The sequence below is a fragment of the Halichoerus grypus genome, chromosome 8 (genome assembly GCF_964656455.1).
Source record: "Halichoerus grypus chromosome 8, mHalGry1.hap1.1, whole genome shotgun sequence".
Lineage (NCBI taxonomy): Eukaryota > Metazoa > Chordata > Mammalia > Carnivora > Phocidae > Halichoerus > Halichoerus grypus.
In genome coordinates, this window is record NC_135719.1 from 40,035,646 (window position 1) to 40,045,038 (window position 9,393).

Genomic DNA, 9,393 nt, shown 5'->3' on the forward strand with positions numbered 1-9,393 from the left:
TGAATGTGTGTGTGTGTGCACATACACACACAGGGAGGCAGGCCCTAATGGGGGAACCTGGGCCCACCCCAGGGATGACTGACAGCCCTTTCCCAGCTGGGCCTGCCTCCTCCCCTTTGAACACTGGGGAACACTGGTCTGTCTGAACCACAAGCCCAGCTGGACCAGAAGCAGGGGTTCCTGGGACTGAGAAGCCAGACACCAGACTATCACCAAGGCTCTACAATGCTTTTAACTGTGGGCCCTGAGACAAGGATAACCACTCCCTGTGCCTCAGTTTCCCTTCCTGAAACCCATAACAAAAATGAGATCATCTCCAGGGCTGCCTTCTAGTTCCAACTTTCTCCAATTCCATACCCGAGACCTCGGTGACCCTCACAAAATCAAGAGATACTAAGTCACTAACAGCAGAACAAGGAGTCCCAAGCATGTGTGGGTGCTGGGGGCAGGATCCCCTGACCCCAAGGAGACAAGAAAACCCAGGGAGACCCGCACCTGCCCTAAGCTGGCAGAAGACACCCATTCTATACGAGTCTCCCCAGGGAAGGACTGGGCCCAGGCTGGAGAGCAGGAGAGTGAAGGACGGCTCCTCCGTATGGCTAGAGGCTACCAGGGCTCTCCCCCTTTTCAGCACACATGCCAGGAGCTCACCCCTCTGGTGCCTCACTTCCCATCTGTTCTGAAGAGATATAGTCTTTAGCCCAGCCCAGATCTCAGGCTCAGCCCCAAGCCCCTGACACACACACCCCAGTTCCCTCAAAACCCCCCGAGAGTCCAGACTGGGATCCTAAACTCTCCTACCAGGCCAGCCCTCCCCTTGCCTTCCCCACTGCCCCCCAAGGTGGCTAGTGGGGGGCAGCCCCGCTTCTTGTGCCAGCAGAAGCTCCCCTCGCTTGCATGGCTAGAGCCTGATAACATTCTCCTAAATTAAACAATAAACAAGAAGTTGTTTTAAATTTTCCTGACGCTGCAGTTCCTGATTAATCCCCGCAGCAAACAAAAGGAAGAGAGCAGATTAACCTAAAAGACAGTCACTTCCTGTTTCCAGGCAGAACCCCCAGCCTGAGCCAAAGGAACCCCCCCCCCAAAGACTGGGATCCTGCTCCAGCCACCGGCCCAGCTCCAGACCACCAACGCCCTCCCCCTCCCCTTCGAGACTCTGCCAGTCCAGGGCTGACACCTGTGGCCACCTCCTAGGTCCCACCTCTCCTCCCTTCCCCCTCTCTGCTCTGTGACCTTGGACAGGCCAGGTTACCTCTCAGGGTTCAGTCTCCTCATCTGTCAGCATCCTCATCTCTCAAGAATAAAATGAAAAGGAATATATGACCACTTGAGGTTCAACAGAAATTTTCTCTTATTTTTTAGAGATGGATGCTGAAATATTTAGGGGTGAAATGGCATGACGTCTATAATTTACTTTAAAATACTCTGGGGGAGAAAAGATAAGGCAAAATGTGGCAAAATGTCAACAATTGTTAAATCTAGGTGATGCTATACACGGTTTCCTATTCTAGTCTCTCTACCTTTCTGTATGTTTGAAAATGTTGCTAAGAAAAAGTTTAAAAAAAAAAAAAAGCCTTGGTACCCTGAGCCAGGAGCCCCACAAACAATGCCCCATGCTCCTGGCAGCTAGGTCTCTCAAGTAGGTTAAACATCCCCCCTGCCAGCTCCTTTATGTGGTTTCCCTAGAAATCGCTTTTGCACGAATTCCACTGAGTCCTAACTCCACACTGAGAAGCCTTAGCACATTCAGGAGCCAGACATAGCACTTGAGTGAGACAACTTTTGTCTTCCAACCAACCCGCCCCTCCCACCCACCATCTCGCTCTCCCTTCTGCAGAGCAGCCCTGGGCTGGGGACTGTGGTGCTGGCTCCATCCCCAAGTAGCCACCACCCTCTGGGAGCCTCAGAACGCCCCCACCCATTAAGCACAAATGAGGACAAGTCAACAACTGCCTGGCTATCTCACTCCAAGGCACAGTGTTACCCCACAGACCTGAGATCCCCATTTAACAGATAGGAAAGCTGAGACCCAGGGCCAGTTGAGACTGGAGGCAGAACATAGAAGGTGGGGACAGAGGGAGGCGAGAGTGAGCAAAAGCTCCCTGCTCGCCCCAATCTCCCCTTCTCCCTAACCCTCTATCCCAACCCTGGCAGCTCCAATCTGAGAGAGGGTGGCCTGCACCTCCTTTCCTCTGGCTCTCGTTTATGGAGCTTCCTGGTCAGGAGTCAATGGCCGTGATCACAGTCTCCCAGCCAGGCCCAGCTGACCCATACAAACACTGGCTAGGCCCCCCTCCACCCTTTGATAATGGAAGAGTTATCAGTACCCCCAAATAATCAATCACTAATTGCTGAACGCCCTGCAATTCACTAGGGACAGTTACGTGTGGGCCAACGACTGGGTGCCCCCGCCCCAGCCTAATGGAGCCTCCAGGAACAAGGAAGGCCATGTCTGTGGTGAGCACCTCAGCAGAAAAGCCGCCCGTAACTCAGGTGCTTTTCAAGTAGATGTCCTGGGCCTCGCCCGCATCCCCAGGCCCGAGAGGCAGGAGGAAGTGGCACTAGCCACAGGGACCCTGAGGGCTGCCCCTCATGCCTCTCTGAACCCATCTGGCCCCAGGTGCCTGGACATGCTAGGTACCCAGGATGGATAAACCTGGTCCCTGCCACCAAGGCATTCCCAGGCCATGAAGAGAGATAAACCACCATGGCTCAGAGGCCGCCCATACACTAGGCCTTGCACACAGTAGGTTCACAGTTCTGAGGAAAAAGCAACTACATCTAGGTCGGGGCTTGAAATACGGCATGTGGGCTGAGTATTAAACAGTGGGAGGGATCCACATGGGCAGAGGTGGAGGAAGGCACCAGGTGGAGGGGACAGCACAGCCAAACCCTAGAGAAAGAAAAAAGCCACAACATGTGGGAAAGGGACAGTGAGTGGCATTTGGCTGGCACCTGAGTGCACACAGGGGACCAGAGGGAGATGGCTGGAGCAGAGGCTCGGACCCTGTGCAAGGCACTGAGGAGTCCGGTGGCCAGCCTGAAGGCAACAGGGAGCGCTCGAGGGCACTGAGTGGGAGCGTGACAGCCAGCGTGGGCTTGGGAGACTGTCAAGGAATACTTACTACTGAGTGAGGGCTGCACACCCCAAGAGGTCAGGGGCTGGTCTGACTCATCTCTGTCCCCGGCGCAGCTAGCACAGCCAGGCCCAGAAGAGGCGCCCACGAGTGAGCCACTGACTGATTCCAGGACCAGCAGCTGTAGGGCTGGGGACTCCTGGGCTTGCAGCTGTGGAATAGCATGCTTGGATAAAAATATGTATTTAGAGTTGAGCCTCTAAAACAGTGTTGTGAGGCAGGCGCAGAAATAACTATCTTTACAGAGAGGGAAGCTGAGGCTCAAAGAGGGCCAGACACTGACCTGGCCGAGGTCACACAGCTGGTCAGGGGCAGAGCCCAGTGTCCTCCCCACCCTCCCCAGAAGGCAGCGCCCTGCCGGCCAGGACATGGCCCAGGGCTGTCCAGGTGGTGAAGGCCCCCTCCTCCCTCCTCCCGACCCCCACCCTCACCCCCACCAGGCCAGCAGGGCAGACAGAGAAACGCTGCCCCACTGAGTGTCACCCATACCAAGCGCAGCTAGGACTGGCTGCTTGTCACCATGACGGCCTGTCCCTGTATCTGTAAGGAAGACAGGGCTGGGTGGAGAATCTTTAGGACTCCCAAGCTTGATCTAGACAGGCCTTGTCGAAGACAGACCCACTTCTCCGCAGCCTTTACCCCCAAGGTTTGGGAAGAATGCCCATGGAGCAAGTGTCTGGACCAAGTGTCCGCCCAGCTCACTGTACAACTCTGGGAATCACTTCCCAGTTTCTTCATCTGCAAAACGGGGTAGGCTCTCTGCCTTCTTTACAGAACTGCCATGAGGTCTAGATGAGGGAAGGAGTAGAAAAACTTACAGAAAATTATAAAGCAAATTTTGTTCTGGAAAATAATAATAATAAGTTCCTCTCTACTTCAGTCTAGATATTGATACTCTGACAAGACTCATTTCCCTCTCCCAGCAGAGAACAAAAATGAACGCCATTTACTGAGATTCTTGCATGCATCAGGCTAGTGTGTGCTTTACGTGCGTTACTTCAAAGTATGCCAATGACACCCCAACAATATAGGTATCATTCTCCCACGTTACAGATGAGGAAACTGAGGCTCAGAAAAGTGAAGGGCCTTGCCTGAGCTCACCTAGCTCAGAAGCAGCTGAGCCAGGATTCAAACCCAGATCCAGATGGCATCCACGCCCAGGCCCTTTTGATCAACCAGGCTGATTCAAGGGACTCGTTTCCACACCCCCCAAATCTTAGAGCTACAGAATCAGTGCTCAGGGTGAGGCCACACGTCACACACACATACTCTGCTGAGACCTGAAGCTCCAGCATCAGATGCCCTGTAGCAGCCCATGGCCCGCAGACCGCCGGGCCGTCCGAGCTGGGTGGGGCGTGGAGGGTGGCTGGCATAGCTGGCCTGGAGCTAATTGGATCAGTCCTGGGCATGAAGCCGCCTGCCCAGCCGCCCTGGCAGATGGGTGCTAGAACTGGGCCATCCGCCAAGACCCAACCTCCATGTCCAAACCAACCTGGACACTGAGGTTCCATTTTGGCCTCCTCCCACCCTGACCCTGATGGCTGGCAGTGCCCACATAGATCCAGAAGGCCAGGATGGCAGCCGCTCACCCTCCTTCAGCGGCTGGCATCTCCCCTGATGTGGCCATATGGCCCCATATGCTCCCTGACGGCTGGACTGCCGAAGCCACCGCCTGAGGACGTCCTCTGCGGAGGCCTTGAGGCCCTGGCCACGCCACCCACCCCTGCCCAGCAGGCCACAGGCCCAGCCAGGAAAGCCCCAAGCAGGAACACCCTGCCCCCAACTTGTTCTGTGACCTCATTCAAGTCACCACCCCTCCCTGGGCCTCAACCTCTTCCTCTGTCCAATAGCAGTGGACCAGCCCTCTACCCCTTCTCTTTGTATCCCTCTTCCAAGGTCACAAACTTCCACCCAAATTCACCTCAGGTCCCCAGGCAAACAAACTCATCCGTTTTACAGACATAGAAACAGAGGTGCGAGGGATCTCAGGGACTTGTTAGAGTGCACACAGTGGGAGGGCCAGTAGTAAGGGCTGCATCCTGTGAGTCCCGGACATCTGCCACCTCCCTATGCCCAGGTGGTGAGAATGGTGATACACCCGAGGCCCGGCCCTACTCTGGATGGATGGCCTCCATTGCCCCACCCGGCTCCTTCCCCAGGCCAAATCTCTCCATCCTCCTGGGTTCAGAAACTAGGCCTGGCCCCTGGGCCATCCTCAGAAGGCGGACAAGGGGCCTGTCTCCGCTGTTGCTCTCACCACCAGCCTGGATTCCCACACAGCCTCAGGACCTCCTCCCTGCCTCTGGCTCTCCGGGCCAAGCCCTCCCACAACCACCAGAGGGAGCGGTTTAAATTGCAAATCTGCTCGCATCCCTCCAGAACTTCCACCCTGCAATCCCTGCATACGGAATCAGCCCACACTTCTCAGCTGGGCACTCAAGATCCTCCTCTGTCTTGTGCCAACCTGCTCTGGGCCTGCTGGGCCCCTGCATGAACTACTCCATTGCAAACATGCTCCACCCATGCCTGGTGCTTCCCACCGCCATGCCTTTGCTAACACTGTGCCATCTGCCTGGAAAGCCCTCCCTTGTTCATGCTCTCCATTCACTCATGTATCCAACATATTCACAGAGCTTCCACCAAGTGCCAGAAACATTTGAGCAGGTCAAAATGCACCAGCCGTCCAGTCCACCTGAAACAACCCGCTGCCGACCCCCATCTCACGTCCCTCTGCAAGCTGCCCAGCCCACTCTGCCTCATAGCCAGGGGTGTGGGTGGATACCTGTGTCCCCTTTCAGAGCCCACCCAGGGAGGGACCCAGGCTTGTCATCAGAATCCCCAGTACTCAGCCCAGGCCTCAAACCAGGAGATGCCACCAAATGTGGAGCAAGCCCCCACTGTAGGACTCTACGCAATGAGGAGCAAGGCCAAGGCATGGTTCTCGGGAGCAGATGTCTGAGCCCCAGAAGCCTGTGGAGGAGACTCTGGTTGGCCAGAGTGGTCCCCAATTCCCCCCAAAGGAGTCTTGAGTGGTCAGGGGTAACCTTTCCCCCTCAAGTCACCCCAAGACCCAGCCTACCCAACAACTTATCACTGAATTTGTTAGAATATAATACCTTTCTAATTTAAAACACACCCATGGCAGAGTCAGGGACTGGCTGGAGAGGGAAAGGAGGGACCGCACTGGTCAGGAGGTTTGCGGGGGAGTGGCTCTTCCTAAGGCAGGCAGTGAGTAGGGACCGGGAGCACTTGGCTGGGATTCACACCCCTGATAGCACATACCGAGGGCCAAAGAGGTACCCTGTTCTCTCCTTCCCCATGGCTCGTGACCCCAAATGGCAGGCTCAGCCTGCTGGAGTCCTTTGGTGGGAAGGGGCCAGAAGAGCCAGGCAAGGGACTAAAGTGAGCCTGGATAGCAGGGGTGGGACCAAGCAGGCACCTGGCCATGCTCCAGCCACCTGAGAGTCAACCAGAGCACCAGTCAACATGCAGGAAGGCAAAAGTCCAGAGCTCAGGGAGCCACAGGGAGATGGAGAGGGGGAGAGAGAGACAAGAGAAACAATGGGTAAGAAAGGCCACGGAGAGCAGGTCAGAAAGGGATGAGGAGAGGCAGGGAGAGGCTGCCGGAGCATGAAGCCAGCAAAGAGGCCGAAGGAGCCACCACAGGATGCAATAGCACCCCCAACCCCAGGAGGAGCTTTGGTCACTCCTGGGCAACAGCTCTCCCTGCCCCAGAGAGCTCTAAGGACTAAAGTGGCCCTGGGGATGAGTCCAGGCTGCCATCAGGTCAGCATGTGGAGGGCGGGAGAGGGCTCAGAGAAGCCTGACTGGGGCTGAGAGCTACTCTAGCTTCCTGTACCTCAGGTGGGCCACCCGGGGAAGAAGTGGTCCCAATAGCCACCAGACTCCATTTCCCCCCAGTGCACATTTAGACGTCTGTGTGGAACCCATTTCCCTGAGGGTGAGCTCTCTGGCCCAGATGGGGCTCTAGAATGGAGATCTCAGGACAGTGGGAAGGATTCCAGGGCCCATGCAAGAGGACAAGGCCAGGGCCTAGCCTACAGGGCCAAGCTGGGCTGGGAAAACCCCTCTGATCCCCAGAACAATACAGACATCCCAGTGTTGAGGATTACAGGAATCAGGTTTGCAAAGCATGAAGCAGAGCACAGGTAGACTCTGGGCCCAAATCTAAGAAGCAAAGGTTAATGAAGCTGGGGTCAAGAGGTGCCGAAAGTCAAGCCAGGGAGAACCAGGCTAAGAGTGGCTGTGCCCACCTTCTTGCCCATCTGGGGAGGGTGCTGGTCCCAGCCAGCAGGACAGCTGCCCTGGGAGACTCTCCAGCAGCAAGCAGCCAGAGCCCCACCCCACCTCACGGAAGACCAGGTTAAAGGCTACCTTCCCAGTGGAAAGAGGCTGCCCTGAGACTGGAGTTCTCCTAGCTCCATCTCTGCCTCAAAACCCTCCTCTGTGAAATGGAGTGGCAGTGTGCCCATAGGCCTTGCATTCTCACAAGGTGGCTGATAAGATTCCAGAAGGATAATGAACTGGAAGCAAGGTTTAAGCCTGAAAGCTGGTCAAACAAAATAATACCATCGCCCAGAGAGCCAGGTAGATACTGGTCCAGCATCACACTCCTCCAGCTAACATGTAGGCTAAGCACAAGACTTCTGACCCCCACGGGCTCACACACTGAGTGCCAGGAGAGAGACTGCTGGGGAACCCAGCTGCTCCGGCCCAGAAGCCCAAGCTGGAAGGACGGATTCAAGGAGCAATCAGAGAAGACTTCCTAAAGGAGGAAGAACTGCTCTGGAAGCAAGGAGGATTTGTACAGGGGAAGTCCTGACCTCTGACCCTTCCTTGGGCCTCTCACTGGGGTGGGGGAGGGGGGTACACACGTGGTTCCTCCCTCTCAGGGGCACCATCTGGGGCCACATCTTCTCATCCTATCCTCTGCAGGGGCAGGGCTGCCATTCGGGGAGGGAGCCTAGGAAGTTCCCTGAGGCAGCCAGCAACGGGACAGGAGTGTGGAAGGAGGCTCAAGAAGCGGGGTGGGGGGCACAGCACAGGCACAACCCCGATACATAGTAAAGCACACAGGAGCACGGCTCCAAGCAAAGCAGGCATGGGGCCGGGGGGTGGGGGGCGGGGGTGCACCAGGCCAGGGACCTAGAGGTTCCCCTTCCAATCCCTGGCCTCTGGGGAGCTCCTGGGGGCCAGGTCTAATGCGATGCCCCTTTCTGGCAGCTCCCTTCTTCCAGCCGCCTGTCCCACGCAGCAGAAGCCGCGGGGACACACACGTACACACAGGCACGTCTCCCACTCCCCACCTCAAGCCCTGTGTCCTCAGCCTGGCTGCAAAGACGACCTTGCGGCCCCGGGGCCTGGAAGCTGTCGCCGCGCGGTCCCGCCGGACCCTGGCGGAGTCACAGGAGTCCAGCGCCGGGAGCGGCTCCAGCGCGGCGCCGCGGGGCCGGACTGTCGTCCCAGAGAGCCGGCGGCTGCGCCGATGGGGTGGTGGAGACGCACCCCTCGACCCGCCGGGCGGCACAGCCCGCGCCCCCGTCCCATTCCTCCCTCGCGTTCTCTCCTCAGGAAGGCAAGGCCGGAATTCCACCATTAAAACGCCTCCATCTCCTCTCCCCCCGCACACAAAGTTGCTCCAAGTCGCCGGGGTTCCGGCGGCAGGCGAGGGTTAGGCGGGGCCGCGCAGCGGGCGGGAGCGCGGTCACGGACTGGGGTGCCAAGCGCGCCCCATCCATCTCCGCGCGTGCACGCCCCCCACGGGCGCGCACCCAACACCCCACCCCCACTGCTGCCCCGGAGGCTCCCGCCCAATCAGAGGCCGCGCACGCGGCGCTGCCGGCGGGCAGACACCCCAGCTCCCCGGCCTGCGCCCCCGCGGCCCCGGCCCCGCCGCAGCGTCCTGGCCTGGCCACACTCACCGTCCCGGGCGCGCACTTCGCGCGCCGCTCCGCTCCGGGACCGCATTCCCCGGCTCCGCTCTGCTCCGCTCCGGTTCCCGCTCCGGCTCTTCCCGCTCCGCAGGGCTCGGCTCCGAGATGGTGGCAGCGGCAGCGAGCAAGCCAGGGAGGGCGTGTGCGTGTGTATATGTGTGTGTGCGCGCGCGCGCGGCGTGTGCGTGTGCGCGGGAGGGCCCCGCGCTCCCCTGCGCGCCCCACTCCTGCCTCCTGCTCTCCACGCTGCGATGCCAGCAGAATCCCTAACGCGCGCTCCCACCCGCCCGGGCGCTCAC

At 58.1% G+C, this 9,393-nt stretch overlaps 1 protein-coding gene across 11 annotated transcripts in view; it reads right to left on the minus strand.

Moving 5' to 3' along the window:
- Positions 1–9,324, minus strand: part of LINGO1 (leucine rich repeat and Ig domain containing 1) — a 215,465-nt gene extending 206,141 nt beyond the window's left edge. For 5 of the 11 annotated variants that reach the window (XM_036090012.2, XM_036090009.2, XM_036090006.2 and 2 more), the window contains exon 1: positions 9,083–9,223. The gene's annotated coding sequence lies outside the window, so the exon portion shown is untranslated. Of the gene's footprint in view, positions 1–9,082 lie in introns of all 11 variants that reach the window. The other 6 variants (XR_013450388.1, XR_013450389.1, XR_013450391.1 and 3 more) reach the window with 6 other exon arrangements.
- Between the last annotated feature and the right edge of the window lie 69 nt (positions 9,325–9,393).